We start from the raw sequence: 24201 nt of genomic DNA, 5'->3' as shown, positions 1-24201 counted from the left end.
AGTGGAAGAAGAAGAAAAGAAATGGGGTGAAAGAAAAAGGGAAGGAGAAAGGAAGGAGGGGAATGAGAAGAAAGAGAGGAGTAAGAGAGAAAAAGAAGAGTGAAAAGAGAAGTAAAAGAAAAGGAAGGAAGAGAGAAAGGGAAGGAAGAAGGAAAGAGAAGATGAGTGGAAGAGGGAGAAGAAGATGAAAAGAAAAAGAAGGAAAGAACAATAGGGAAGAAAGGGGGAGGGAGGAAAAAGAGAAGGGAAGGATGGAGTGAAAGAGGGAGAAGAGAAAGGGAAGAGAGAAAGGAAGGGAAAGAGGAAGGTAGGGAAGGTGAGAGGGAGGAGAAAGAGAAAGAGGGAGGGGAAAAAGAGAGAGAAATGGAGAAAGGGACAAGAGAGAAGAAGGGAAGCAATAAAAAGGAAGGAAAAGTGAGACCATATGACCAAAAACAATCTAGTGATTCTTTTTTTTGCAGAAAAGTAAACTGAGGCATAGAAGAGGGAAATAATTTTGTCCAAAGTTATATAGCCAGTAATAACAGAGATGGGAATTATACCCAGTCAGTCCTCTGACCTCAGTTCCTGTGTCCTTTTCAGTACACAATGCTCTCTTAAGAACAAAGAAATGCTTAGTAGGTGAGGTTTATATAAGAGGCCTGGCTTCTGAGGGCAGGGCATCCTCTTCTCTCTCTTCCCCTATTCAGTCTGTGTCCATGCCCCTTGCATCATCCATGTCCTCCCTGGTCCTCCAGTCCGGGGAACTGTTTATCAGCCTTGTCTCCCCTCCATTCCAAAGCTCCTGACTCAGGCCAAAGAAGTAGAACCAAGAGGACCGGGTGGGAGGTTGCTCAGGGTTCAGGTCCAGGCCCAGGCTCCAGTTTGGCCAGAAGGTAGCTTAAGAAAGCTGGGAGGGATCAGGATATGTCTGAGGTCAGAAAGTCCTCAGGGGAGAACACATTTGCCCAGTTATCTACTGCGTCAGTCAGACTCAGGTTTGAACAAAGACTTCTCAGAACCCAATTCCATACTTAAAGCCTAGTCCTGTTTACAAAGGAAGTTCACACTCTGACAAAAGGCATCCTTTTGCTTGGGTGGATTTGTTGGCATGGGGGAATGAAGGTTGGCAGTGTACTCACTAAGATTGATAAACTTCCCAAATGTAAACAAATGAACACCACCACCAAATAAGCCTTTTACTTGTGAGGGACGGGATAACAAAGGGCAGTTTCGGGCCTGATCCCTATCTGGGGAGAGGGAATGGACCCATGATTTCATTGGTAGAGAGAACTCTCAGAGAAGGGATTCCCTCCACCAAAGCCAGGCAGCCCCTCCTTTACAACAAAAAGTCTTAGAGCTGCTTGGAACCCTGAGAGATAAAGCAAGAAACCCAAGGTCACACAGCCAATATATGTCAGAGGTAAGGCTGCCACCCAAGAATCCTTGGCTTTGAATAATCGAACTCTCTATCCCCTATACCTTATTGCCTCTCATATTTCTAACATATTTTATTTCCTGATAACTGCCGTATCATGCTTCAGATGTCACCACATCTTTCATTGTTCTACCTAACAGGAACAAGAACAGATTGAGTTTGCTTCTCCACTATTAAGCCTAGGGTTTTACCTCTTGGGAAACTATCAAGGCTTTTACATCCTCAGATATTTTCTTTACTACCCCAGGAGCCACAGGCTCAAACCCTCAGACCTCTTGGCAAAAGAAGCCAGAAACCATTTCCATCTTGCTGCTACCTAGCCAACAAGCTAGCCAGGTAGCAGCTACATACTTGTGCCATCCCAACAGATGGCTGTGACCATCCTGCTCTGTGGGTACCATGGGGTATTCCTCTGGCTCCAATATTTATGGTCCATTCAGTAGTGGCATAACTCATCATAACTCATCAACAGTAGAAAGTCAGGTCAACTTGCCAGGGCTGCCATCAAAATGGACATCTCTGACACCTCTGGACTCAATTAAATGATCTGGATGCCTCCTGCTAGCTTTCACAAAGTGTCAAAGGCTACTTTTATAATCTCTTTCACAGAGGAAACTGCAGTTTTCTTCCAACTCAATGAGTATCCAACAACCATGCTACATTCTAGGATAGGCTATATACCAAATCAGAAATAAACCTATTTCTAAGGCTCTGGGATAGATGAGAAAAGGACAAAAAAGAATGCAAAACCATTTTGTTCATTATCTCACTTTGCTCCTGTTCTTTCAGGTACCCTCCAGAGAGATCTTTACTGAAATCTGGCTTTGGAGCAATTTAAGGTAGGCAGGTGCTCATTTCCTGCCAACTTGGTCTCCCTTTTCAGAAGAACACTGGAGAATGCTCCATCTTTCTTCCTTAATCCAATCCCTTTGGGGGATTAAGGCTCATTTAGAATTTGATTTTAGCATGTAACTCAAAACCCTATGAAGCTGAATCCCTCACTTCCCTCCTCTTACCTCTTTCTCTTCCCTTTCTTCCAAATAGTTTTAGTAGGTTTAGGTCCTTGCCTAGCCCCAAGAATTCATAAGAGAATAATCATTTGAACAGATTCATTTCAATTTAACTATCTAAACATTTATTGTGTGGCAGATACTTTGAATATCAAGTAAAAAATGAATAGCCCCTGCCTTCAAAGGGCTTACATGTGAATGAAAACAATCTATAGAACGAATAAAGACAAACATGAAGTAGGTGGTGGCTCTATCAATTAAGTAGATCAAGAAAAGAGGAAAAAGTACTAATTTGGAAAGGGTGAACTGAAGCTTAATTCATTATTCAGTCCAGTTACTGTAGCTCTTGGTTCCTTGGGAGCTTGCTTGAAATATGTAGATCCCCACTTTTCTTCCCTCTCTTTCCATTAGGCAACTTCATTGCTAATGAGCATGAGTTAAAATTTTAAAAACATGTGAGCTGTCAAGCAGTTCACCAGTTCACTGACATTGTTTGGTGGGAGAGAGCTTAAAGTGACTAGCCAAAGGTTAAGATGGAGGATATCATGAGGACTTCCAATTGTGTGGACCATTGCTTTCCAAATGAATGAATGAATGACAAGATATACATTAAGGACTTATCATGTGTCAAGCATTGTTGTTAAGCAAAATAGTCCCTTATCTCAAAGATCTTAAGATTGTAATGGGAGAAAGCAACACATACAAGGGGGCAAGAGTTAAAATAGTAGGGTGGCTCAAAGGTTCTGGTGCCAGGGAACTGGTTCTGAGCAAAAGAAGGTTAAAACCTTACCCTTTAGAGCCTGGAGTTCTGGTAGGAGGAGGAGGAGGAGGAGTCCGATCCTAGAGGCTAGTGTAGCATAGCATAGCACTGCCCAAGAAAGGAACATCAATAGGACAACTCTGTTGAATTATTGTTAAGTAAACAAAGCAAGCTTGAAGGAGGGATAGGTGCAGATCTTTTAGCTGTTCATTTGTTTGTTCATGACTTCATGTACCTTAGGGTTTTCTTGGCAAAGCTCCTGGGTTTTCTTCTCCAATGGATTAAGTCAGCAAAGAAAGGTTAAGTGACTTTCCCATGTCACACAGCTAATAAGTGTCTGGGGTCAGATCTGAGCTCAGATCTTTCTGATTCCAGGCCCATGGCTATATACAATGGGTCAATTCAAGGATCTCTCCTCCGCTTGGTAGCAAAATAAGTCCTCATGTATGAACTGCCCTTCATGGAGGTGTCAAAAAGGAAGAGGAGCCTGGTTTTTGCTCTTGAGCAGTTTATGATCTAGACAAGGAAATCGTCTCTCTCCACCGGGGGAAAAAAAACCCAAAGAGATAAAACAACATTTCCATTTCCTTTAAAAAGCAAATCAATGTCTTTTCCTATTTTGCTGATCCAAGCTTATGTCCCTGGATTCTAAGCCTGCCCCTGGTTAACTTCTCTCTCCTTAGAGGCAATGAAGTGATTGGATTTATGGGGTAAGATGAGATTGTGTGAGAGGAAGTCACATGAGGTAAGACTTGAAATGTTGGGGGATGTATAGGGCCTTAAGTGCCTGACCACAGAGTTCAAACTTGATTTGTTGGAAACAGGGGTCACTGGAAATTTTGAGCAGACAAATAGCATGACCAGATTTATACATTAGAATAGTGCTTCTGCAAGTGTGGTTTGAGATATTTGAGGTCCCTGAGAACTCTTAGGGTTTATGAGGTCAAAACTATTTTCACAATTAACACTAAGACATTTTCATTAACAATATGGTAGATATTGACACATATTAGATCAACAAAAGGTCTTTGGGAGAGGAAGTCCTCAATAATTTTTAAGAGCATAAACTGGTTCTGAGATCAAAGAATTTGAGTCTCTGCATTGGAGAATGAGGTTCCTGAATTTATTGTGTAGCATCTTGTATAAGGCTTAAGCATTTTTCTAATCTCAATTGGGAACCTCTGACAGTCATGCAGCATATGAAGAAAAAGAGAATGAAGGAGGGAAATGGCAGAAAGAGACAGAAAAGGAAACCATTTCCCTATTACACAGACACTTTGCTGCCATCAAATACCTCTCCCTAGTCTTGGAAAATCTCTTGGAAAAGTCAGAGAATCCCCAAACATTGTCACCTGGAGCAATACCTTGGGGAAGCTAAATGGCTCAATGAATAGCATACTGACCCTGTAGTCAGTAGGAGGAGTCCAAATCTGACCTCAGAAACTTGACACTAAAGGTGTGATCCTGAGCAAGTCACTTAACTCCAGTTGCCAAGGAAGGAAGGAAGGAAGGAAGGAAGGAAGGAAGGAAGGAAGGAAGGAAGGAAGGTCCAAACAGAACTTTCTGCTTTCCTTCAAATAGACCAAGAAAAGTTCTGAGGAAAACCATTCAGAAGTGTTGTATAGAGTGAGGGGGGACTGGAAGGCAGGGTGGAAGAGGAACCACTAAGATTTTTCCTAGTCTAATAAAGCTTCTAATAAAATTCAAGTTATACCTTTATCATAAGACTTAGTTGCTCTTAAGGGCAACCTAACCCCATGTTCAACTCCTGATCTATTAGGATCTTAATTCTGTCCCTGGATTATGAGGTGTCAAAAGGATGTGATGAACATGATAAATGTTCATTTCATTTCACCAACCATTTTTCCCAATTTGAAGTGTGGACCTTGTACTCAAGATATTTTAATTCCATTAAATTCTGAATTATTTTATTTAAATTTATTTTTCTTGTGTTGAAGCTAGAGTTGAAAATATTGCCCATTCCACAAATAATTTTCTCTTTAAAGAACAACAATTGTCTGTAGTCATTAAGGCTTGTTTAGACTGGGGGCAGAGAATGGAGGTAGGGAAGACATGAAAGGGGGGTGGGAGAAAAAGAAAGAAGAGTGAGGGGCTATGGTACAGAGAGAAGGAGAGAGAAGGAGGGGAGGCTTATAGCTGAGCAGGTAGCTGAACTTTGATAACTTAGCACTTGTGTGATGTGTGAATGAGGCCCAACAGACTCATGACCAAATTCATCTCAGGTTTTTGATCTCTGTCAGTAATGAGATGCCAGCAGTCCCCTACTTCAAAGCCTTGCCTGATACAGATAATCTTCTGAAAGGCCCTCACCATTTCAAGTGAGCTCTCAGCCTAAAGTATGGAGGATTACCCAGACAACGGAGGCAGATGATGGAAGAGGGGCTGCTTGTTTGAAATTCTCTCCTTTGATTTTCTTTTTTTAAGGTTCTTGTTTTCATTTCCAAAGGGCGGTTGTGTTTCTTCCATGCCCTTAACACGAGAGATTAGCCCTTGTCAGATGGTGGCTGTCTTGTGTCCTGTGAGGAAGACGAAGGGTCTCTCCATTTTATCTCTCCTCTCTCCAGACCTTCCATGCACACACAGCCACTAGGGCTCTGCTATGACGAATGTGGTGCGGGCTAACAGAATCCAGCATGTGCCACAGACACAGCCCGCCTTACAGAGCTAGAACTGCTCCCTCAGAGATTAGGATTCTATTCTTTGGAGCATCTAATCTCTTTCCTAAAACAGTTGGGCCCTCAAGGAGGTGGGGTAAACAAAAGACCACAGGCTCTGAAAAACATGCCGTGAGATGGCCCGGACATCAGACTCTTGTATATAATTAGGTTTCCAGTTGAAAGCATATAATTTTCAAGGTGTGTCATATCAGGAAACATATCTGGAGCATTTTTTATGTTGGACACCCTCACAGTCTTGAAACAAAACTGGAGACCAAGGTCTGTCCCCTGGAACCACTTCTGTTTTATCCTGAGGTCATGAGAAAGTCATTTGGTGGGGAGAGACAGCTAAGTGCTCCAGGGTAATTATTAATGGAAACAAACAAATGAAAAATAGAAATGTCAGAGTTAGAAGGGTGCTCCAAGGCCATCAAGTCTAACCCCTCATTTTTCAGATGGAGAAACAAAGGGGGAAAATTAAGTGACTTGGTCAAGGTCACACAGTTAGAGATAACATGTATAAGAGAATTCAAATGCAAGTTTGATTAAAAAGTCTTACATTTGTGGGGGTTCATTGACAGGACATTTAAGACAGCCCAGGGATCCTTAGAGTGAAGCAGCTGATTGGTTAGTAAGGTCCAGGGTGGGGCTGGAGGGCATATTTGTAGGAGATGGCAAAGCAGGTGAGCTAAGGGAAATAATGTAAATGCAGATGGAAAGGTTCAGTGATCATCTGTCTCCCTCAAAGGATTGTGGTTGATGACTTTTTGCTCATCCAAGAAGTATGAGCAGTCAAATCTGCCTAGCAATCAGAACAATAAAGATGGAATGATCTGGTCCATGACTACTGGAAACAGAGGAGTGGGGATTCTGATATCTTTCCACTGGTAGTTAGTATGGGGGTGGAGGTAGGTATCTATATCCATCTGGGAGGAAGGAATAGGAAGGAGGTATTTTCAGGGAGATTGTGGGAATGTGATAATGCCTGTGATAATGCCCACCCAGTGCAATATAGATGGTGGGTGAGGTAGGGCAAGAAAAAGGGAAGATATTTTGGTTATGGTTAAGAGGATTCATTTATTCATTGATTGATTCAACTAGTGCTTCTGTGTAAAATGCTCTTCAAGTTGTCAACAGGAAGTCATAAGCAATGTGAGATATAATCTTTGACCCAAAAGAGATTTTATTTTTATTTATTTTTTTAGATTTAAGCAAGGCAAATGGGGTTAAGTGGCTTGCCCAAGACTGCACAGCTAGGCAATTATTAAGTGTCCGAGGCTGCATTTGAACTCAGGTACTCCTGACTCCAGGGCTGGTGATCTATCCACTGAGTCACCTAGCTGCCCCCAAAGAGACTTTAGATCAATTCATGGAGTATAGCTTCAAACTGTTCTTTGAGCAGTCTGTGTACCCTCACAAAGGGGACATACATCCTGTACTGCTCTGTAGAGAAGATACAACACATGAAAATAAGGATCAATTCAAATCTGGACTTTCCCAATATAATTAGATTTTTAGTGGGGGAAAAACAAAACAAAGCAATCCTCCAGATTTGTTGCCAAAGTTCCCAGGTTTGAGTCTGAACCTTTCTACTTACTACCAATATGTCCTGGGGATTATTTAAACTTTCTGGGCTTCATTTTTTCCCAACTGTAAATAAAAGGATCAAATTGGAGCAAAAGTTCTCAATCCAAAGTCTGTGAACATTTTTTTTAATGTTTTGACAAATGTATTCCAATATAATTGGCTTCCTTTATATTCTCATGCATTTTATTTTAAGCACTTAAACCATTATTCTGAGAAAAGGTCCATAGGTTTTATTAGTGTCAAAAGGGTTCATGAAACTATGCTTAGAAGCCCCTGAACTAGAGAGCCTTGGAGGCCCCTTCCAGCCCAAGACTAATGAGCCTATGGTCCTATGATCTTGGTCATTGTAAAACTAGGGATATATATATACTCATGGAACACAAGTTCATTCTGGGTTTTTAGAAAAAGCTGGGAATGAGAGGAATATTACCTTCTGAGCTATTTCCCCACCAGATCCAGAGTTATTGGACCAGACAGAGTATGACTGACCCAAAATATTTCTCCATTTCTCACAGTCCAGCTTACATGACTCCTTTAAAGCTTGCAGGTCTGGCAGTGCTGGGGACTCTGTATCCTACCTTACCCCAGGTTTCTCCTCCCCTTTCTGGTAACCTTCATCAGAACCATTGGGACAGTCACTTGCCAGGGACATTGTCTGAAAAGATGGGAGTTTGTAGGAAGCTGAATTAAAGAATCTCCTGGGTCCCTGCTATTGTCACTGGAGAAGGGGCTGGGGGGGATGGTTTATCACTCATGCAGAGATGGAAAAATGAAACAGGAACATTAGGGGGACCTAGTACCTCCCCTCCCCCATTCCCAATGTTACAAGAGTCCTCAAATTTAAGCCTCTATCCCTGATGTTTATTCATTAAGTTCCACAAAATCATCACTTCTAGTGTGTTAGATGACTAGGGAAGATATCAAAGTTAAGCTACTCTTATAAGGAATAGCACGTACTCAAGGAAGTCATTATAATTTAGCAAGAGAAAACTTGATGGATACGTAAGGAAAATTTAAAGACAATGTTATGTGAGGCCTTGGAGAAAGATCAATTACAATTAAATTGATCTAAGAAGAGGTGACTTTTTAAATACACCTTGAAGGAAGGATAAGACTTAAACAGACAAGAGTTGGAAAAAAGGAGGAAGACATTTCAGATAGAGGGAATAGAGAGAACAAAAGCCACAGAGATATTAAGCAGAAAACTAATGATGATGGCACGAATAAATTTTCCTATTTACTTATCCTTTATGGGGTTAGGATTGGGGGTAGAGTAGCTCATCCATGATTCTATTCTCTAACATTTCTAAGTGGATAAAATGACATGTGCTGAAGGAAGCAACTTGCCATCATAAGGATGGGTTTGCCCATACATCAGCATGATTTATGTGGGTGAGCTTCCAAAGGACTGAACCATTCTCAGAACCACATCAGGACATAATTGGACTGAAAATGGAACAAAAACAGCTTTTGAGAGATGAATGATCATTCTTTCCTTTGGATACCATTACAAATGTCTAACTGGTCTCTGTTGGAGCCATGATGGAGAAAGCTAATGGATTTTTTCAATGGGAAAAATAATGCGATGTTAAAATCTGGCACAAATTGCCTTGTTGCTTAGTGCTGCCATAACAGTGACATCAGAAAACAGAAATTTTTCTATTTCTTTCTCTCTCACACTCCTTTTCCTCCCTCCCTTCCCTCTTTCTCATTCTTTATATCTCTTTTGTCTCTCTATCTTATCTCTGTCTCTCTCCCCACTTCGTTTTCCCCCCATCATGCTCCCAGGGAAAAAGGGGGTTGATATGTCACATTTGCTGACTGATCCCCACTGGGTTTACTATCCATCATCTAGTTGTGGGTTAGGAAGAAAGCCAATTCTCCTCTACAAGCCCATTTCTTCATTTGGGGATGAGGATGTTAAAATAAATTATTTCTAAGGTCATTTCTGGCTCTTACATTCTGATTTTAGATTCATAGATAACATTATATGATAATAATAATAACTCATATTTCTATAGTGCTTTAATGTTTGCAAAGCTTTTATTTCTCATTTGAAATTTATACTAGCTCTGTTATGTAGACTCTATTATCATCCTCATTTTACAAATGAGCAAATAAGACTAGACAAGGTTAAGTCATTTTTCCCAGGGTCTCACAATTATTAAGTATCTAAGGCAGGATTTGAATTTAGGTTTTCCTAAGTCCAAGTCCAAGTCCAGAAGTTTATTCACTATACCATCTAATTGCCTCCTAATTTGCTTTATGATCTAATTACAAACTTTATGGCATGATAGGCTACAGTAGCTTGACTTGCGATGAACAAATTCTGGCCTCAAATCTCCCCTTACACACTTTCTAGCCACGTGAACTTGGACAAATCACTTCATCACTTCTACCTTTTATAAATGAAGAGGTTAGGATAACCCCTAAGGTCACTTCTGGCTCTCAATCTATAGGATGCTTTTCCAATCCTATTTCATACTGCTCTCTTTCATGCTCTGTGTTTCAGCCAAACTGAACTATGACAACATGAAATGCCACATCTAATTCTTTCCTCATCTATATATTTCTATCTTTCTTGGCAAAGATAATGGAGTGGTTTTGTCATTTCCTTCTCCTGCTCATTTTACAAATGAGAAAACTGAGGCAAACAGGGTTAAGACATGCCCAAGGTCACACAAGCTAGTGTCTAAGACCAGATTTGAACTCAGGAGATGTCTTCCTGACTCCAGGTCTAGCACTGTATCTCCTGTGCCCCCTAGCTAGCCATGTCCCTACTCAGAAACCTAAAAATGCAATGCCTTAGCCTGATATTTGAAATTATGGATTCAAACTGATTTCCTAGTATTATGTAATACTATTCTTCTTCATGTGTCTCATGTTTTAGACAAAATGAACTAGCCACTTTTCTCTGATTTTTATCTGGCCTCTCTCTTCTTGATGCATTTACTTGCCCGTAGTACTCACCAGGTCTGGAATGGAATCTCATGACAATCCATCTGAAGCTATATTTCTCCATCAAACTTCCTCTGTGAATCTTGTACTGATTTCACCCCAAATAGAAATAATTTCAGTTATTCTGACCTCTCCTAATCACATTCTAACTTACATCATGTTCATTAAAAAAAGTTGACTCATACAATTCTTTAAAGTTTGCTAAGCTAGGTGGTATTATGCATAGAGCACCAGTCCTAGAGTTTGACCTCGGATTCTCACTAGCTGGGTATCCCTGGGCAAGTCACTTTACTCCATCTCAGTTCCTCATCTGCAAAGTGAGCTAGGAAAGGAAATGGCAAACCACTCCAGTATTTTTGCCAAGAAAATCCCAAATGGGGTCAAAGAGAGAGTAGGATATGACTGAAACAATTCCACCACAATAACAACAGCACTTTACCCATATATTTTTTTCATTTAATCCTTACAACTTTGTGAAGCTAATTGCTATAGGTATTATCTCTAACATACAGATAAGGAATTTAAGACTGAGAAGTCAAAACAAAGCAAAACAAAACCTTATTTTTCCATGTTTACATCCCTAGTTAGCCAGATCTAATCAACCAGTCTTTATTAAATGCTTACTTTATGGTAGATAAAAATAGAAGATAAAAACACAAACCAAAAGACATCCCTACCCTCGAGGAGCTTATGTTCTAATGGGGAAAATTTTTACATAAAAGGGAGCTGAAAAGGGGGGAGTGGGGTGGGAAAAGATAAAGGTTCCCAGCACAGAGGTCTGATTAGGAGAAATCAGAGTTAGGAGTGCAGCCTGGAGAGAAATTAAGATACCAGGTCTTTCATAAATCCAAGGCAACCCTGCCTCCATAGATATCTTTGGTATTTGTGGATTTGTCTCTTCTCTCATCTAGACAAGAGCAAGAACTCCCAACTTTTCATCTTTATGATTTGATCATCTAATACACTGCATTTTGGGATAAGGTTTTAACCAGTGAAATGAATTGAATTAGACTCAATATAAGATAGCTTTCTGGGGGATAACCTTGGCTATGGTTTGTAACCAGGGACAAAATTTAGTTATCCTTGCCCAGTTATAACTCTGATCAGGTATATACACAAGCATAAAAATGATGGGCTTCACATTGATATTTTTTTTCTCTTTTTTGCATCTTAATAGAACAACTCCCTTTACTGCACAGTAACTTATGAGACCAGAAGAAACAAGTGTTACTATTCTCATTTTCCCTCTGAGCATACTGAGGCATTTCTTAAGAAGTTAACCTACTTGTTTAAAATCATACAGCTAAGAAGGATCAAAGCCAGGGTGGCACCAGACTGACACGTTCTGAAATCCAACAGACAGTCTCAACCCTTAGAGGTGGGTGAGCACAATGACTTTCTGAAGTCTGGGTCTTGCTGGTCCATCCTCCCTACTCAACGTCACAAGTCCCAAATCACTCCGTCGCATAGCAGTCTATAAAATATTTACATTGACGTTTCAAATATATACATCATTTACTCTACAAGCTATAAAATATTTACATTGTTATATTAAAGATATACAATATTTACATTCCATGGGATTTTTTTCCCCTTCTATAAGTAAAAGGGGAAGATTGAAGTTTTCCCAAAAATAACTGGGAAGAGACTGAGAAGGAAAAGAGCCAGAAGCAATCATCAAACCCTGATCAAGGTTGAAGCAGATGTCAACTGGCAAAAGGCAAGAGAAAAGACCCATTTATATTTAGACTTCATAATATTCCTGCCCTTCCTTATAGCATAACAGAGAAGGTTCACTTCAGTCCTTTTTCTGTTTTGTCTGACTCTTTGTGATGCCATTTGGGTTTTCCTTGGCAAAGACACGAATTGGCTTGCCCTTTCCTTCTCCAGTTCATTTTACAGATAAGGAAACTGAGGCAAGCAGCTAACAGACTTGCTTAAGGGTCCTATAGCATCTGAGGCCAGAATTAACTTGCAAAGATGGATCTTCCTGACCCCAGGCTCAGCACTAAGAGGAGGCTCATGTTATCTTAATTCTGATTTCATTTCCAGTGGTGAAAATAACAATCTAAAAAGGAACAAACAGGAATGACAGTCAGCTGCCAATCCCACCATCCCTGGTAGGAGGATGAGAGACGGAAAGGTGTGGTGGAGACAGAAACTATGGGCTCCAGGAAGGGGATGATGCCATAACCAGACCCTGGAAGTAGTAGCCTGAGGCTAGAAGAGAGCAGGGATGGTTAGGCCATATGACCAAATGAATATTGGGAAGTACTTTGGACTAGAAGTCAAGAGACCTAGGTTTGAAGCCCATTCCTGAAGCTTACTAGCCAGGAGAGCCTAAATAATTTCTTTAAAGTCTTTCTTGTCTGCTAGTAGCCATCACTGCTAGGCTCAAATAGATGCGGGCACTCTTTTGTTTCCTTGCCACTTAGGAGTCCCTAAAATGTTCCTGTCACCTTTCCAGAAGAATCTGTGGACTGTTTGAGTGAGAAAAATTGGTGTTCCATTGCCAATTCTAGAGTGTGACTCCATTCTGTATCTACTGTGGTAGCAGTCAACTTGGCCTGTCTGTTCAGGAGAAGATGATGGAGTGAGGAGACAGCGGTCCCCTACCCTGATGTGTCAGATTAGCACCATCTAGGGCTAACATTCAAGGACACGGCACAAGGGCCAAACACTGTGAAGATGGAGTACCCTTCCAACTGCTGTGCCAAGGTCATTGGTTCAAATCTTTAGAGTGAAAGTAAACTGCAGTGGCTACTGAGATATTTATTAAAGCAGTAGAGACACCAGTCTGTGGTCACAGACATGGGGCTTTGGTCAGCATTTCCCCAAAATACTTTAAAGCAGTAGATGAAAATAAAAACAAGACTGGAGTCTTCTTTCTTTTGCACTTTCAGATATTATGGGGAATTTGTCCTGAGGTCACATTGCCCCTGGAAACAGCACAGAGTGAGAAAAATTGCTGGGACTGTTATTCTTATCATAAAGTATTATTTAGCACTCAATTGAGATCACAATGTACTAATTTATACCAAAAATGTGCAAGTATGTCCTAAATTGGTACCTGGATTCAGAAAGCTTTCAATTTAAGGTAGGCAGGGTAAGGAAAGGAGTCTTCTTTCCTTGGTAGAAATTACACCTATTACTTTTACTGCTTTTTTAGATCATTAGGGTATTATGAAGCTCTAATGAGAATTTAGAAAGACATTACCCTGAAGGGAGCACTTGAATGGTAAATCTACAAATTTAATACAAGTCAGTTCAAAGCATCTACCAGACTGTATAGTGTTAAGTATCAAAGACACCAGGAAACAAACCCTGGCCCTCAAAAAGCTTACTTTCTACTATGATAGATGACATGGAAATAGACAAATTAATACAAAATTGATGGGAAATGAAGTAAGTTATGGAGAAGAGAACAATTGGAAAAACCAGGAGAGACCTCTCATAGGAGATGCAGCCAGGGGAATCTAAGAGGGAGAAGAGAGGAAGGAGAACATTCCAGGAATGGAGGGGCTTGAGGATGGTGGTGAGAGGGATGGCAAAGAAATAGTAAGAGCTTGTAACTTGTACCTGGAAACCTGAGCAGGCATTGGATTCTGAGACTAGCAGTTATCTTTGATAAGTCAACAGATAATGACTTCAGAACTAGAAGGGACCTTAAGATAGAAAACAGGAACTTGGTGAGCAGCCCCAAAGAGGAAAAAGCCCAATCCCTGCCTTCTTGCAGGTATGGGATTGTAGAATTTTAATATTGAGAAAAAAGGAAAGGAGGAAGGAAGAGAAAAAGACAGCATTTCCTTCCTTCCTTCCTTCCTTCCTTCCTTCCTTCCTTCCTTCCTTCCTTCCTTCCTTCCTTCCTTCCTTCCATCCTTCTTTGCCTCCCTCTCTTCCTTTCTTCCTTCCTTCTCAACACTAAAATTCTGGAATCTCATATTATCTTCAAGAATGCAAGAATTGGCCAACCCATATTCTGCTGATAGAGTGATTCTCCCCATCAAATGGAAGTTCAATAGATCCATATGGGTCACCCTAACCTTTCACTATAGCCATTCCTTCCAAAGTATATCCCTCTCAAGAAAGAGGACTCTTTTTCAAGTATTAACCTGAGGGATACATACTTCTAAAACTACATTCTCACTTTATTTTTATTCTTACCATACTTTTTTAGAAAGTATTTTCCTAATGATTTAAAACTCAATTTTTCTCCCCCCAATCCTAAATACAGTCTGAATTTTGTATTTATTTACTTTTTCGATTTTGTATCTATCTATATGCACGTTATTCCCCCTCCCCACAATAGAATGTAAGCTCCTTGAAGGGAGGAAATATTTGAGTTTTGGCATTTTCCCTTTGTTTAATATTTGCTATACAGTAGGGGTTTAATAAATGCATATTGAATAAATGAATTATATTATTATATATTTATCTATATAATATATTAACATGTAATAAATAAATAAGTGGGTTTCAAGAACATAATGATAGCCCTAAGGCTTTGACTCAGTCATTAACAATGTTGGCCACAAGACCAACTCCTTCCTCCAATTCAGACTCCAACAAGGAAGGCCCAGGCTCTGAACTACATAGAAAATGGAATTATTTCCACTTTGAGGAGGGGGTGGTCTCTCTGAGTTTAAAAAAAAAGGGGGAGTTGGAGGAAGGGAGAGAGAATGGGGGAAAAAAAGCAGATGCTGTCAAAATTGGTTATTGACTTGATTCATTATATTCAGCAGCTGCCACAAAGAAAACCGTTTCCTAGAGAACCACTCGCCAGACAACATTCTCTTTCCAGCCGACCTGATAGAAAGTAAAGATAAGCCTTGGCTTTTAAGGTATCACTCTTACCTTAAAACTGGGATTCCTTTTTTTTTTTTTAAATAGGCATCTCTTCATATCTCTGTGTGTGACTGAAGAGAGGGGAGACAGGATCTGACAATCTCAGCCACACGGGTGTATCACACTAGATTTGTTGTGAATTCATCTTTTTTTCCCCAAAGTGACTGGCCATAAACCCAACACCCAAGCGTGGCTGTGATTTAACAGAGCATTTCTGTGTCAGCCTCATTCTTATTCTGCAACTTAAATCCTGTGATAAGAATCTGGAGAACACAACACAGAGCTGAGGCTGCCCAGAACTCCCTTCCCTCCCCTGCCCAGGGCCCCTCAGCTTCACCCTCTGCCTTACCCAGCCAAGGCATCACAATTAAAGTGAGAAAGCATGCTCCCTCATTTAGGGGAACCCCATTGCAAGGAATATTCTGGGAGTCTTGTTCTAAAGCCTCTTGAAATCAGAGCCCTCATTTCCTTGGATAAAGTTCAAGAACCATACCCAGCCGGGTAAACTTTTCATTGATTTGTAGCATAAAAGACTTTCTTTATTTTTTACCTTTTTATTTATTTTTTCACAAAAGACTTTAGCTCCAGCTAGTCTTCCCAGGGTCCCATCAGCATCACCAACACCTGAACAAAGGAGAAAACTGGGAGACTGAAAAAATGGAGTTTTTATCCATGGTCAGACAAGCTCTTAGCAAGCAGCAGGCCCTCGACCTATAAATCCTACTGTTACTTCTTTAGAGGAAAGACAGTTCCTGCTTCTTACAAGGAGGTTTGGATCTAGAGGGGCCAGCCATCATTTTATTTATTTATTTTTTTTACTTAGTGGAAGTAGTTAAACAATCAGCCTGTATTTTAGCTGTCTAATATGGTCCAGAAGAATGTTATATTCTTGAATTATCTTTTCAAGAATATAATTCTTGAATATAAGATTATATGTGTAGAAAATGTGTTTGTGGATTTCATTGAATAATAACATTTTTGAAATATTTTCAAGAATATAAGATTATTTAAGGGTATAAAATGTATTTGTGGATTTCATTTCCCACAGAGCTTGAGTTTAAGAAAGTCTCTCACATTGAGGGAAATTCTCTGGACAGTATCTCCCCAAAAGGCATGGTGACAACAAATCAGTATGGATCCTGATTGAGTCAAAGAGCTTCTCTTCAAGAAAGAGTACCACACAGGGGCGGCTAGGTGGCGTAGTGGATAAAGCACCGGCCTTGGAGTGAGGAGTACCTGGGTTCAAATCTGATCTCAGACACTTAATAATTACCTAGCTGTGTGGCCTTGGGCAAGTCACTTAACCTTGTTTGCCTTGCAAAAACCTAAAAAAAGAAAAAAAAGAGAACCACACAAAAAAAACAATTAAACAATAAACTATGTTGCTATTGTTGACCAGTTGTATCTGATTCCTGAGGACCCCATTTGGGGTTTTCTTGCCAAAGACACTGGGTCGTTTGCCATTTCTTTCTTCAGATCATTTTACAAGTGAGGAAACTGAGGCAAACAGGGTTAAGTGGCTTGTCCAGGGTCCCACAGCTAGTAGGTCAAATTTAAACTCAAATATTTCTGACTCTAACGTTCTATCCACTGTGCCACAATAAACTGGGTCCTGTCAATATGTGCAATCAAGGGGTGGCTAGGTGGCACAGTGGATAGAGCACCGGCCCTGAAGTCAGGAGTACCTGAGTTCAAATCCAGCCTCAGATATTTAATAATTAATTACCTAGCTGTGTGGTCTTGGGCAAGTCACTTAACCCCATTGCCTTGCAAAAAAAAACCTAAAAAAATAATAAATATACATACATACATATATATATATATATATATATATATATATATATATATATATACATATACATTTGAAGTCTAAAAGATAGCTATGAGTGGACTGAAGTAATTGGATCTTCATGGAGGAGATGGGTCTTAAAGAATTTTGGACAGGAGAGAAGTGGAATAAATGTATTCTAAGTTAGAGGAACAACATGAATAAAGACACAAATGTTTGCATGAACACTGGAGATGGAAGAGACCTATCCCTGACCTGAAAAAATGATACATGTTGGAAAAGAGTGGGAAATAAAGCTGGGCAAGCAATGAGTCTATGGTCTTAAAAATTAGGAAAAGCTTTTGGAAAACTAAAGCCCAGAATTTATGTTTGTTGATACTAGGTTATGATGTACATGATGAAGAAGTGAGGTATTTTCTTCATTTTTATTTCATCATCATCATCATCATTATCATCTTCAGAGATGGGGGTGGGGGTTTCTCTATCTAAATAGCCCAGAAACTTTGACCTGCTCTGTTTTCCATGTGGCATCTCTTTAGGCAAGCTGGTGACCTCCTGCTCCCATCAGTTCACCATTTTGGTTCCTGATTTAGTATAGACACCTCATTAGATTTAGTTTCACTGGAGCTCAGAATCCTGAAGAGGTGCATGAACTTCAGTCTCCCTAGTAGCAAGGACTACGAACATGTGCCTCCATGCCTGGCAAGGTATTTTCAAGAATATAAATTCTTTACTTTTCCAGTCTCATATGTGTTTAGATACTAGAATACAGAAAAGCAGAGTTTTGGGAAAATTTTGAAAACTAAAGCCCAGTATTTACTCTGTTTAAAATTCATCCATGACTGAACTATCCAATAGTGACTTTTCATTTTGTGTATCATTCATGTGAAATGTTCTGTCCCAGGCTGACTCTCAGCCCTGTTATTGAACTTCTCAGCAGGGTTGCCCTATGTCATGTGGGCTCATCCCACATTATGTAATTAAAGGTCATCTAGTCCAACCTTTTCAGTTTCCAAATGAGGAAACTGAGACTAAAAGAGGACTCAGAACTCCAAATTCAGCCTTCTTTCCCTTCTACCATGTTGCCACTCAGTGAATGCTCCACAGCCAAACAAACTTCCTGGTCTCCATTCTCAAATGTATTTATTTAGATAAAATCAGCTTCTAATGATCAAGAAAAGAAGACTTTAAGAGGAAAAGAAATCTCAAAAAGGTTGCCTGCTGGGATGGCACTCCCACCTCATTTGCCTTGTTGATGTCATATGGGGGGCCTTTATGGGGTGATTATGTGTATAGAGCCTCAGGGGACTTTTTGTTATTGTATTTTGCTTTTTAAAGCTCCAGTTAGTTGTCCAAGGCCACAGCTGGGCTGGTCTTCCTAAAAGGAGACTGAGTTGACTTTTTATGAAAGACACATTGTCAATCCCCTGCCCTCATTTCCAAAGACATTTTCCTCAGTTTCCCCTGGGAGGGTTTTCTTTTGCTTTGTCTGACCCTTATCACCAAATCCCTCCATCTCTTCCCTCAAGTCAGAAGACCCTGGCATTCAGCAGGTCTTGGGGCAATTCTTTTTCTGCCACTCAGAAGCATCTCATATCAGAATTATGAGTGTGTATATGTCTTCTATCAGTAAGCCAAAACAAAGCTCCAGGAAAGTGGGAATTACGTTAGATCTTATTCATATTCTTTCCCGCATCTGGCACCCAGTAGGTATTCAATGAATATTTGTTTCATGTCTAGATGGAGATAAAATTATAGCTATTAATTTTCATTGTCCAATACTATAGTGTGAGTTGCCAGTAAATGAGGTGCAGCTGTGCAGGGACATGTAACTCCTCCCACTGGCCAGTTATAACCATGGCTTATTTAGGAAGAAAGAAAACATCCTTTTCTGGCCAGTGTTAGAGGTGTGGTGGTGGAAACTAGCCCCTGGGTGGGTGGAGGGCCTTCTAAGAAACAGAGTGCTAGTTGGAAAATAGGAGCCCACTTAAGGAGGAGAGAGACTGTGAAGGAGATGGAGAAAGATGGAGGGAGAGAAAGAAGAGGAGAGAAAAGAGGAGGAGAGGAGAGAGGAGCAGAAGAGAGGAGAGGAGAGGAGAGGAAACAAGAGGAAAAGTGAGGAAAAGTGAGGAGAGGAGAGGACAGAAGAGGGGAGGAGAAGAAAGAAGGAGAGGAAGAGAGGAGAGGAGAAGAAAGAAAAAAGAAGTGGAGGAGAAGAGAGAAGAAGAGACAAAGAGGGAGGGGAGGAGAGGGGAGGAGAAGAGAGGAGAGAAGAGAAGGAAAGCAGAGAAGAGGAAAGGGGAGAGAAGAGAAAGGGGGAGTGAAGGAGAAGAGAGGAGAGGCAAGGAGAGGAAGGGAGTAGAGGAGAAAGGAGAGGAGGTAAAGAGAAGAAGGAGAGGGGAAAGGAAAGGACAGAAGGGGAAGGAGAGGAGAAAAGGAGATGAGGGGAGTGAAGAACAGTGAGAGAAAAAAAGAAAGGTAGGAGAGAAGATAAGCAAGATAGAGAGGGGAGAGGGAGAAGAAAGGTGAAGGGAAGATAGGAGGGGAGAAGGAATGGGAGGAAAGGTAAGAAGAGAGAAGAGGGGGGATTTTAGAGTTAGAAATTCTTCATGAGGCCAACTAGTATGACCTCTTCATTTTACAGAGAAGGAAACTAAGGTTCAAGTGACAGCAGTAATAAGTATCAGAGAAAGAGATGGAAGGTGAGACAGCTGCAAATATAATAAGGGAGGAGTCTAATAGTTTGGCGCCCCACTGTCTTCTCTGACAGCCCCAAGAAGGATGAGTGCATGCTCTGGTAACCTTGGGCAATGTTTCTTGGGCAGTTAAGACTAGTATTTCATTATTTTTATAAGAAAGCTGAGTTACATTCTTTATTGTAAACATTTACGTAGTTTCTGAACTCAATCAATAAGACATGTTGGAGATATCAAAGAGAGACATGCTGGGGATATCAAAAAAAGATGCACAGGTTAAATCCTGCTCTCCAGGAGCTCCCAGTCTAATGGAGGAAATGCCATGCAAACAGACAAAGGAAACTACATCCAGGATAAATAGAAATAATGAAGAAAGGGAATGACCTGAAATTTAAAAAAAAGCTTCCTGTGACTGATGGGTTTTTAGTTGGAACTTGAAGGAAGACAGGGAAGCCAACAAAGGGAGATGAAGAGGCCAAAGACAGAGAAACTACCCAGACCTAAGACATGAAGAGTCTAGTTTGCAGAACAGCCAGAGGGCCAGTCACTGGTTTGAATAGTGAGGTGTAAGAAGACTGAAAAGGTCGAGGGGAGCTAGGCTTTAAATGCCAACCAGAGCATTTTGTATTTGCTCCTGAAGGCAATTGGAAGCCAGGGGAGTTGATTGAGTAGGGAGGTGATACTGTGCTTTAGGCAAATCATTTTAGTGGCTGAGTGGAGGATGGATTGGAGTGGGTGAGATGGACTGGGGTAAATGCCATAGCAGGTTACTGAAATGATCCAGGTGTGAGATGAATGAGGCCTGCCATTGTCAGAAGAGAGAAGAGGCATATTTGAGAGAAATTGCAAAAGTACAATCAACAGGCCTTGGCACAGCTTAGACATGGGTGGTGGTGTCCAGGATGACCCCCTAGCTTGTTGAGTCCAAGGACCTGGGAAAATGGTGTTGTAATAGGGAAGGGTGGGGTAGGGTTTAGGGGGAAAGATAATGACATTTCATTTTGGACAGGTTTAGTTAAATATATCTGCAAGACCATCCAATTTGAGATGTCTGAAAGGCAGTAGGAGATGAGAAACTAGAGGTCAGCAGAGAGATGAGAACAGGAAAAGTATATTTGAGAATCATCAGCATAGGCATGATCATGAAATCCATGGTAGCTGATGAGGTCAACTAGTGAAGTAATACAGAGGGAGAAGATGACAGTGTTTGTCCTTCATTCTCCAAAACCATGACATCAGGGAAGTGACATCATGACAAGCAAGTGAATTGGATTAGAGTTGGATTAGACTCTCCTCTAGAGTCATCTGGGTGGTCCAGTGGTCAGATAAGGATCAGAATGACTGAAGATGGCCCTGTATGTGAGGGTTAGGTGACTTGCCCAAAGTCACACAGCTAGTAAGTATCAAGTGTTTGATGTCAAATTTGAACTCAGGTCCTCCCCCTGATTCCAGGGTTGGGTCTCTAATTCATTGTACTACTAGAAGGAGAAGACAAGAGGACCAGGATAGAGCCCTGAGAGACACCTCCAGATAGGGGGTTGATTCTGCAAGAGGATTCAGCAAAAAAGACAGGAGAAGACAGGATTGGAACTTAATCATGTGAGACAAGGGTGAAAGAGGAGATAGTGACAGGCCAATGAATGAAAGGAGATGGAAATACAAGGACAAAAGGGAGCTGACCTCAGTTTTGTTTTGGTTTTTGTTTTTTCTGTAAATTGCCCAAGGCAGAACTCCCTTCTATGGCCTAATTGACAGATTGGGCCAGTCTGAAATTCAGATAAAGCTGACTTTTACTTCTAGGTATTGGACATGCCTTTTTTCCCTCCTCCAATAAATATGTTTTTTTTTCTACAATTAATCCCTTGTATCTGCTTAGACAAGAATTTCAGAAGATGGTAAGATAAACAGCAGTTAGGTCCTGAACTCACAGAGAGACTACTGACGCCCATGAGATTATAGATCCATGGAAATATCAAAATACCAGTTTGTTTATTTATCAATTTTTCTTTCTCATAAAGAGAGTGGGGGGGGCAGTCGGTTATTTGAACTTTTTGTCACAAGTTCAAATAAACAGAAGCTTATTAGAAATTAAAATGAGATTTGGTATTTCATGGAATCAAAGAACATTCAAGTTGGAAGAGAACTAAAGTATCAAGTTGAACCCTGTCATTTTACAAAAGGGGGACTGGGATTCAGAAATGTTAAATGACTTGCCCAAGGCCATGCAGTTAGTGGCTGAACTATAATTAGTACCTTTACCCATTCTTATTCACCTCCCACTGTGCCACATTGCTACTCCTAAACAAGGTTTGTGGTGGTGGGGGGAAGATCTTATAAATTAAAATCACTTACTAAAATGTAGTTTCTTGATTATCTGTAGCCTTTTGCTTAACTTTGATGTCTCTGTCTCTATGTGATATATTTATCAATTAGGAGATACTGAGTTTTTGGAGTTAAGTCCTAGGAAGTTTTTTTATGCTTCCCAGATACTCTGCCTTCAATTAACAAGTGATTAATGATGCTTCATCATAGCTACAGTAGAGCAATTAGACTTAATCTAGGCATGAGGAACTAAGAATAAGAGAACAATCTCATTTAATATTCATGCTTTTTATAAAATTCTATAAAATTATTTAGACAATAGCCCACGAATGAATTAGCTTCCTTTTCTATTTATGAGCCATGAAATATGCCAATTAGTATTTCAATAGTAGAATCAATTCCTTCTATAAATATCACTTTTTCCCCCCTTCCTGACTTGAGGGTTGTCTCTAATTCCTTTCATTTCTGGCATCTTGGCCTACTTTGCTTATCCTTAGTTGCTCATTATAGCTGAAAGTTCAAATACATCAGAAGCATCTTTTTGTCATCCACTCTGAGGATTAGGGTCCCTCAAGAGGCTCTTAATGTCTCAATGAATCTATCAACACATTTTATTAGGCATCTATTTACTATCTACCAGGTTACAGGAATTAAGATACAAAGTCATTGATACCTGCCCTAAAAGAGTTTACTCTCTCTTCCAGGAGAGGATGCTAAGCACAAGTAAATGCTTATGCAAAGAAATGCTTTCAGTAGAAGGAAAGGAAGAATAGAGGGATAGATGAACTAATGAATGGAGGAAGGGAGGGAAGAATCATTGACTGATGGGATGTCTGGAAAGTTCTTGCAAAGGCATGGGTTGCATTTGGATAAGTAGAGGAAAGAAAAGGAGAATTAAAGCTGTTAGAGACCCAAAACTCCAAAGTCTTCATTTTACAGATGTGGAAACTGAGTCTGGTAGAACTGGATTTCAAACGCAGGTCACCTGGTACCATTGCACACACTGGCTCAAATACTCTAGGGATGAGGAAGAATCTAAGCAAGTTGGAAAAGCTTTTTTTCTCTTCCCAGCTATGAGGTGAAAAGGGTTCTTATAGTCACACTGGACAGAGAAACATTACCCCTCCAAAAGATCTACAAGCCTCCTGGTTTATTTGTCCTCAGCTCTGACTACTTGGTTAAAAAAAAAAAAAACAACTGAAATCTTCTGCTGAAAGATAAGGAAGCTTGAAAATATCCTTTATTCCAGTTCCCCAGTTTGGCAAAGAGTCAGGAACTCCTTAATACAAATTCTTACTCCCATGATCCCTAGGTTAAATTCCTTTACCCTCTCAGCCTCAGTTTCCCCAAATGTAAATAGAAATCATAATAACATAGACAGGATATGATGTAAAATTCTCTGAAAACCTTAATGTGCTAAATTAATGTTGATCTGAGGGTATGGATATGAGATCTTGGCAAGCAGTCTCTACCTTGGACATACTTTTCAATGCCATTTTTTTATTGGCAAGAATTTTGTTATGCTAATCTGAATAGCCTGGTGAAATTATTTTGAAAAGAATCCTAGAAGGTAATCAATAATACAGATCTGGTTCTACATGGATCAGTTTCCTGACTCTCAGTCCAATAGTCCAGATTGTCTGTCATAAATGGAGTCATTTTTTGTTTGCACTTGGGAGAAGGAAAGGGAATTAACCATCTCTAACAGAAAATCAATAGAAAAGTTTGGCTAGAGAATAGAGAAATCCCTTTCATTAAAATAACAGCTCACAGAAAACTTAGAAAACTAAAGGATGGCCTTAGGGTATCATTTGATCTGTAAAAGAGGACAAGTAATTTGAGTTTCTAGGTTGGAAGCCCATACGTAGAGTAATTTATTCCTAAAAATTGATAAATTGTATTGTGATGAAATATTCCTGCCAATTCATGGTGAAGGTGAAGGAGGAAAAGAGAATGAAAATTTTTTTTCTATTTATAAATTTTTTTTAAAAATAGCTCTTTGAGAATTACTTCTGGATCTCAGCCCAGAGGTAGAACAATAGGATGTTCAATGATTCTCTACTCTCAGAAGGGAAGATGATTTGAGTTATAGCTGGAGATGAAGGAAAAAGTTGTTGAGTCTCTACTGGACTTCTATTA

Source organism: Macrotis lagotis, chromosome 7 (assembly GCF_037893015.1).
Source record: "Macrotis lagotis isolate mMagLag1 chromosome 7, bilby.v1.9.chrom.fasta, whole genome shotgun sequence".
NCBI lineage: Eukaryota > Metazoa > Chordata > Mammalia > Peramelemorphia > Peramelidae > Macrotis > Macrotis lagotis.
Note: the sequence above shows the minus strand (reverse complement) of the source record.